The sequence below is a fragment of the Callospermophilus lateralis genome, chromosome 18, assembly GCF_048772815.1.
Source record: "Callospermophilus lateralis isolate mCalLat2 chromosome 18, mCalLat2.hap1, whole genome shotgun sequence".
NCBI classification, from domain to species: Eukaryota; Metazoa; Chordata; class Mammalia; order Rodentia; family Sciuridae; genus Callospermophilus; species Callospermophilus lateralis.
The window spans coordinates 14,147,422-14,155,842 of record NC_135322.1 but is presented as its reverse complement, the minus strand read 5'-3'; positions in this window follow the sequence as shown (position 1 = coordinate 14,155,842).

The window sequence follows — 8,421 nt, the reverse complement described above, 5'->3', positions numbered from 1 at the left end:
CCAGAATAGGCAACTCTATAGAGATGAAAAACAGATTAATGATTGCTGAGGGGCGGGGGAGGGGCAAAGATGGAAGACTTGGGGAATGGTGTTTAGTGGGTGTAGGATTTTTGGGGGGAGGATAATGAAATGTCCTAAAATTGGTGATGGCTGCCCAGCTCTGAATAACTAGAAGCCAGTGAATTGTGCACTTTAAATAGGTGAATTGTCTGGCTTGAAGATTATATGTCAATATAGTGTTTAAAGGGAAGCTCTTTACATACTGTTATGATCTCCAAAATATATTAAGTGAAAAAAAAGTAAAACACAAACAATTATTTATGCAACTGAATGGGAAAATACAGCTGTTTGTATAGGAACCCAGGGCCTTGCACTTGCTAGGTGAGCGCTCTGCCGCTGAGCCACAACCCCAGCCCCTGGACCTTTTTGTTTTCTTTAATTTTGAGATAGGGTATCGCTAAATTCTGAGAGTCTCACTAAATTGCTGGTCTCAAACTTGCAATCCTCCTGACTCAATCTCCCAAGTCTCTGGGATTACATGTGTGTTCCACCAGGCCCAGCCCTCACCATCTGCCTTTAAAGGTCATTACTAGTTGGGCGCTGGAGGTAATACCTGTATCCCAGCTATTCAGGAGCCTGAATCGAAGGATCATAAGTTTAAGATCAGGCTCAGCAACTTAACAAACTCTTGTCTCAAAATAAAAATAAAAAGGGCTGTGGATGTAGCTCGACAGTAGAACACTTACCCGGCATGAGTGAAGCCAGTTCAATATCCAGCAACACCAACACACACACAAAATGTATACTGTGTTGAATCTCCATGTGTCCCTCTCCAATCACATCCCAGCTACCCTTGGAGGGAACTACTGTCCTACATTTGGGGTTTATCTTTCCCATGCATTTTATACATTTACTATACTTTAAGTATCCCTAAGCAATACTGCATGTTAAACTATACATATTCTTTTACAATTGTTTTTTTCACATAATATTTCGACTCATTCATATTGATATGTGCAATGTTAGTTTGTTTTATTTGCTGTATAATATTCTATACAGTATATAATATATCTGACATTGATGCCTAATTTTCCAAGATGGCCATAATGCAATTTCTCATCCCACATGCTCTTATTACTGACGCTCCTCTCACTGAGTGGTAAAGTCTATGATCCCTCCTGTGAATTTGAGTGGGCCAGTCATTGTGGCAAAAGTAGAGCAATGCAACTTTCAATGCCACATTAGAAGAGACAATAGTTTCCTCTGGTTCTTGAGAAGCTCCCTCTTGGAACCTAGCTGCCACGTTGTAAGGAAGCCCAGGCCACATGGAGAAGCCATGCATAGGCATTCTAGTCAATGGCACACACTGAGGTCCCAGCTTAGTACTAGCACTGGTTATCACCAAATATGTGAAGAATTTTTAAGAGGACACCAGCCCCAGCTAACATCTTTCTGCAAACACTTGAGAGACAATAAGTGACAACAGCCTAATTGAACCCAGTAAACCCCCATCACCATAAAAAAATTTTAAAAAATGATTGATTTAGGCAACTAAGATTTGAGGTGATTCGTTAGGCATTGGACAACTGGACTCTGTCACAGTCTGTCCTTTCTCCAGTTGATGGATATTTAGGTTGTTTGCAAGTTTATGCTACTACAAATAGTACTTCTATAAATACTTTTATACATGTCTTTGTGTGTATGTGGAAGTTTCTCCAGGGTACATTCCTAGGAGAAAAATTGCTGGGTTGGAAAGGAGAGTATGTCAACCTCAACTTTTCATAGCCCATCAAATTATTTCCAAAGTGGTTGGCACAAAGTTATGTCCCGTCAGTAGTGTATATACTCTCGTTATTCCAAATCTTCCCTGACACTTGAGACTTAGATTTTTGCCAGTCTACTGAGCACAGGATGGACTTATTGTGTATCTTTTTTTTTCCCCGCTCAGTACTGGAGATTGAACCCAAGGATGTTCAACCGTTGAGTTACATTCCCAGCTTTTTTTTTTTTTTTAAACAGGGTCTCATTAGGGAGCTGGAGATGTGGCTCAAGCGGTAGTGCGCTCGCCTGGCATGCGTGCGGCCCGGGTTCGATCCTCAGCACCACAAACAAAACAAAGATGTTGTGTCCACCGAAAACTAAAAAATAAATATTTTTTTAAAAATTCTCTCTCTCTCTCTCTCTCTCTCACAAAAAAAAAAAAAACAAAAAAAAAAAACAACAAAAAAAAAAACCCAAAACAAAAACAAAAAAACAGGGTCTCATTAAGTTGCTGAGACTGGCCTTGAACTTGCAATCCTCCTGCTCAGACTCCTAAGTTGCTGGGATTACAGGTGTGCACCACTATATCCAGCACTGTATATCCTTTTGAACCTTTGAATTTTGTACTGTTTGCATGAATTAATTCAAGATAAGTACTTCAGTGTATGTGAATAAGTGCTTTTCTGTTTTAAACATGTGGTACATATTTGGGTTCCATATTAAGATTTCATTTTTTAGAAAAAGAAGATATGCTAGTAGCAAAAACTATATTTCACAACTAGACATTGGTGTCTCTCTCTCTCTCTCTGGTGCTGGGGACAAAACCCAGGGCCTCACGCATGCTAACCATGTACTTTACTACGGAGCAACACCCCCAGCCCAAATATCTTAGTTTCTAATACTGTTCAGCAATAAAAGCAATTGGGCTCCTTGAAGACAGGGCCAACTCTAGGACTAGGGCAGGAAGCAAACAAGATGAACTGGAGCACCATGCAGTGCCAGAAAGTAAGGATGTACTGGAAAAACAAAAGCCAAGCTGGTGGCCCACACCTGTAATCCCAGAGACTCAGGAAGCTGAGGCAGAGGATTGGAGTTCAGGGACAGATTCAGAAACTTAGGGAGGCCCTGTCTCAAAATAAAAAATAAAGCAGGTAGAAGTACGTCAAGTCAAAGAGACACAATAGCCAACTGAAAGAGCTCCAATGGCCAAACCCAGAATAATGAAAGAAGAAAAAAAAAAGTCATATAGGTTTATAACTTAGAGTAAAATAAATATCCATGAGTCTGGATAAATAAATATAGCCAGGCATGGTGGCATATGCCCATAATCCCAGAGACTTGGGATGCCAGGGAGGAGGATAACAAGTTGAGGCCAGCCTTGACAATTGGGTGAGACCTTACCTCAAAATCAAAACAGAAGCTGGGAATGTAGTTCAGTGGTACAGTGTCCCCACTTAATTTAATTAATTAACAATGCTTGGGTTGATTTTTTTTGGGGGGGGGGTGGTATTGGGGATTGATTTACCACTGAGTTACATCTCCAGCCCTTTAATTTTTATTTTGAGGTGGGATCTCTTTACGTTGCTGAGGCTGGCCTCAAGCTTACCATCCTCCTGCCTCAGCCTCCAGAGTCACTAGGATTATGGGTATGCACCACCAGCCCAGTTAAAAATAATTCATTAAAATTTAAATTAAAATAAATTACTGGCTGGGTACAGTGGCGCATACTTATAATCCCAGCAGCTCCAGAGGCTGAGGCAGGAGGATTACAAATTCAAAACCAGCCTCAGCAAAAGCCAGGTGCTAAGCAACTCAGTGAGCTCCTGTCTCTAAATAAAATACAAAATAGAGCTGAGGATGTGGCTGAGTGGTCAAGTGTCCCAGTACCAAATAATAATAATAAAATAAAATAAATTATTGAATAAGTTAATAAATCAGAAGCGATGGATCGTGTAGAATTCCAAATAATTTACGTAGGTACTTTGCCCTCAAAAAGGACAGCACAGGGCTGGAGTTGTGCCTCAGAGGTAGAGTGCTTGCCTGGCGTATGTGAGGCACTGCGTTCAATCCTCAGCACCACATAAAAATAAATAAATAAAATAAGGTATTTTTAGAAAAAAAAAAAAAAAAGGAGAGTGCAACACCTCCCCCAGCTCCTTAAATGTGGACTGCACTGAGTGATTTCCTTGAAAAAAAGCACAAGATGTAAAGGGAAAAAGAAAAGTAACTTTACAAAGTGAGGAACTTGACAAATATAATCACAACTTACATAAACAATGCAAACTTGGGTTGGAGTGTGAAGGCTTGATATGGTAATGAAGTGGTACTAAATGGTTAAGGACTTCTGAAAAGTTCCTGACCTCAGTCTGATCTTGAAAACACATCAGATAAATTCCAATCAAGGGGCATCCTATAATAAACCTGACCAGCACTTTTCAAAACTATCAAGGTCATCACCCAAACCAAATAAAATCTGACAAACTCCCACTGCTAAGAGAAGCCTAAGGAGACATGCAACTCCTTATTTGATGACAATGTCACATTTGACAACATAAATGTAATATGGTATCCTAAATGGGATGCTGGAACATCATCTACTGTCATGTATAACTAATTAGAATATATAAAACAAAACTAAGACCATCAGAATAAACTTTGGATTTTAGTTAATACTAATGCATCTATATGGGTACATTAATTATAACAAATACACCATGTCAAGGTACTATGTTAATAACTGGGAAAATTGGGGACGGGGCATATGGCAACAGACTCTCAGACCTTCCGAGGCAGATCAGCCTGTAGGAGCAGTGTTTACCAAACTAAGTCAGCTCAGGATCCCAAAGCAAGGGACAAGGTCACTGCAGCTCAACTTCTGGCTCATCTCAGGCACTGGAGGAAGGGATAGGGAGTGGCCTGTGCCCTGGCTGCCTGCCACAGGTTCTGCAAGTTCCTGTTTTTCTTTAGTATCCACTGATGTGAGCCACTAAAAGAGATGACAGGTCCAGAGACAACCAAGACCACCGTCCACACAGAATCATTCTGCTGGGCTGTCTCAGATCTGACCCTGGCCCTGGGCTCACTGCACTTGTCTCCTCACCTGCTCACCTGATGAGAACAGAAAGGCCCTACATGGTGCTGCCCTTGGGATTCAACAAGTCCACCAACTTAACCAAATGCTTATTTAGAACTTCCTAGCGCAGAGGTGGTGGTCAGTGTTGGCTCTTGGCATCCCTTGACCCAATTTCTCAAGCAAGTCTCCAATTAGAAGAGTCCAACTTCTATTCATTTCCTTTTATTTTTATTTATTTATTTATTTATTTTGCGGTACTAGGGATTGAACCCAGGGGTGCTCTACCACTGAGCTCCATCCCCAGCCCTTCTGATTTTGTATTTTGAGACAGGGTCCCACTAAGTTGCCAGGCTGGCCTTGAACTTGTGATCTTCCTGCTTCAGGCTCCCAAGTAGCTGGGTTATAGGTGTGCACCACTATGACCTGCTTTCCATTCCTCCTCCTCCTCCTTTTTTTTTCTTTTTTGTAGTTGTGGATGGACAGAATACCTTTGTTTATTTTTTTAATATGGTGCTAAGGCTCGAACCCAGTGCTTCACACATGCTAGCAAGCACTCTGCGGTTGAGCTACAGTCCCACCTCCCTTTCATTCCTTTTTGAAATGGGGTGGTCATTATAAAAATATGCCAGCTGAAGAATACCAATAATCTTGGGGGAGAGCTTGGGTCAAATTTGCTATTGACCCACCATCAGTATTTGCACATTAAAGATATCGCTGGAGCAGGGCACAGAGTTGCGGGTTTGTAATCCCAGCTACTCCAGAGGTTAAGGTAGAAGGATTGTAAATTCAAGGTCATCCAGGGCAATTTAACATGACCTGATCCAGTCTCAGATAAATTGGGTTGGCCTTGTACTTCAGGGATAAAGCACTTTCCTGGCACGCACAAGTCCTTTGGTTCAATCCTCCAAATCTTAAAAAAAAAAAAAAAAAAGCCAGGCTTGGTGGTGCACATCTATAATCCCAGCAGTTTAAGAGGCTATGGCAGGAAGATTACAAGTTCAAGGCCAGCCTGGGCAACCTAGCAAGACCCTGTCTCAAAGTAAAAAATAAAAAGGTTTGGGGATGGAGCTCAGTGGTACAGTGCCTCTGGGTATAAGCACCAGTACCACAAAAAAAAAAAAAAGAAAAAGAAAAAAGAAAAAAAGATATCATTGGAGATCTTCAAATTCCCCCGAGAGTTGATCCTACATGTGCATCATTCATCATAGCACTACTAATGATAGCAAAAAATTGGAAACAATATGGATTTCCTCCTAAAAGGAACCAATTAAACAAATGAGACTGTTAGTATGTATGTGTGTTTGCTTGTGTGTACGTCTTTTCCTCTGGTTTATGTATGTATCGTATATGTAAATTTGTGTACGTGTGTCACATATGACTCTGTAATGTTTACACAAAAAAATTAGTAACCCTGGTGGCCTCTGGGGAAGGGATAGGGTGCTAGGAGACGTGGGAAGACTCTTCATTCTTGTTCCTTTTCCATCTTGAACCATGTGAGTATATTATTTGTGTTCAAAAATGCTTAATAGAATCAAGAAAATAATAATCCAGTCCTGTGGGGCACAGCTGTTTGGGTTGATTTGGAGGAATCTCTGAGTCAAGTGAATGGGACATTGTAAGTCTGGAGAGGTTGAGAGGTAGAGAAGGCATCAGTTCTGGTCATTCTGAGGACAGTGGCAGGACAGGGCAGGACTCCCAAGCCCTGTGGCGTCTTAGAGCTACAAATGCTTCCTAGGACAAGTTGATGGGGTGTGGAGGACATGTTCACATAGATAACTCTAGTCTAAAACCACTGTTGGAGGACTGGGGTTATGGCTTAGTGGTAGAGCACTTGCCTTGCATGTGTGAGGCGCTGGATTCAATCCTCAGCACCACATAAAAATAAATAAATAAAATAAACGTATCATGTCCACCCTCAACTAAAAAAATTATAAATAAATAAATGGAACCACTGTCCTAGGACCCTGCCCCCATCCCCAAAGGGTCATGTTTCAAATACAGAATGGAGGCAAGACAGGGTCAAGGTAAGGATCCTGGAGTCAGCTCCCTGAGGTCAACCCATCCAGGCACATGCCAGCTGGCTGAGGCCTTCAGCAATATACTCCCCTCTGTGAGCCTCTATGAAAAGCAACAATGACAGAACTTACCTGTGGTGCAGGTAAGCCTTCTGTGGTAAGTGAGCTAGGTGTGTTTTTCTATCATTGTAGTTCCTATTACATATCAAGAAATGACAAGGACTGGGGATGTAGCTCAGTGGTAAAGTGCTTGTCTTGCATGTTTGAGTCCACAGGTTCAATCCCCAATACCACAGAAGAAAACAAATTAAGTAAAATAAAGATATGAGGTCTAGTCTGATTGTCACTGGCTCTCTTAGATATCCTCCAAACCCCTGCCCCGTCCCGGGTGACTCCTTTATCAGATCCTGTCCTCTCAATAGGAAAAGGTCCACCAATTCTCCTCCAGGGACCTCCCAATCTCTCTGCTCTTACCAGCTGGTATCACTGGGCCTTCGGCTTTGGCTCCAGCCTGCAACCTACCCATTGGGAACCCTAGCAGTGCCTCACTCTCAGCATGGTCAGAACAAAGCTCCCTGATCCCCAGCCTGCTCTCTCTCCTGCCTCCCTGTCTCTGCCAATGGCTATTGCCCAGCAGCTCAGGGGTAAAGTTTGGGTGGGACGATGATTCCCTTCTTCCAATCAGCGTCTGCTGCCGTACTTCCAAAGCACACCCTGTGTCCACTGGTTTCTCTGCTCCCCCACTGCCACGGTATCAGGCAGGTCACCTTCGTTCCCTGCCTGGAAACCTCAGTGGCCTCCACCTCTGCCTTCCCAACAACGCACTCTCCTCACAGCAGCCAGTGCCACCGACTGTCATACACGGCAACTCAGTTTATCACTCCCCTGCTTCAAACCCTCCAAAACTAGAGCCCTCAGCCCCATATCAACATTCCTCGCCCTGCGTCCCAAAGCCCCAGAGCATCTGCTTCCTGTCTACCAGCCCCCATCTCATGGTAGACAGCTGCCCCTCACTGGCAGCCCCGTGGTCTTCTTCATGTTCCTTGAAGGTCTTTGCCCCTACTTGTCCCTGTGTTAGAATGTTCCTACTGAACTTCACAAAGCCACTTCTTGTATCCCAGTTCAGTCAACATGTCACCTCCTCTGAAAGGCTTTCTCATCCCATATACCTACAGTGGCCCTGGCCTCTTTCTCTTATCCCTCCAATTTTTTGGACAGCACCATCCTGTAGCCACCTTCTCCCTCATTACAGAGGCTGACCATGCAGCCAGGACCCTGGCCAGCCCTGCCCACCTGCTAGAATAGGCAGGGGCTGCGCAGAGTGAGGGGGTGAACAACTGAATCAACAAGAACTAATTTCCTCATAAATGAAGCCCACAGTTTGAAGAGCCACCAACAGGCAGAGTGGCAGAAACAGGTGGAATTGTGGAGGAAGGGCAGAGTGGCAGAATAGTGGCAGCATGTTGGGGGAGGAATGAACGGTGACTGTGACCATTACTCCCTCTACTCGAGGCCCACACGTGTACAGGAGCTTGACCTTCAGTGACGGAGCCCAACCCTTGGCCAGCGCCC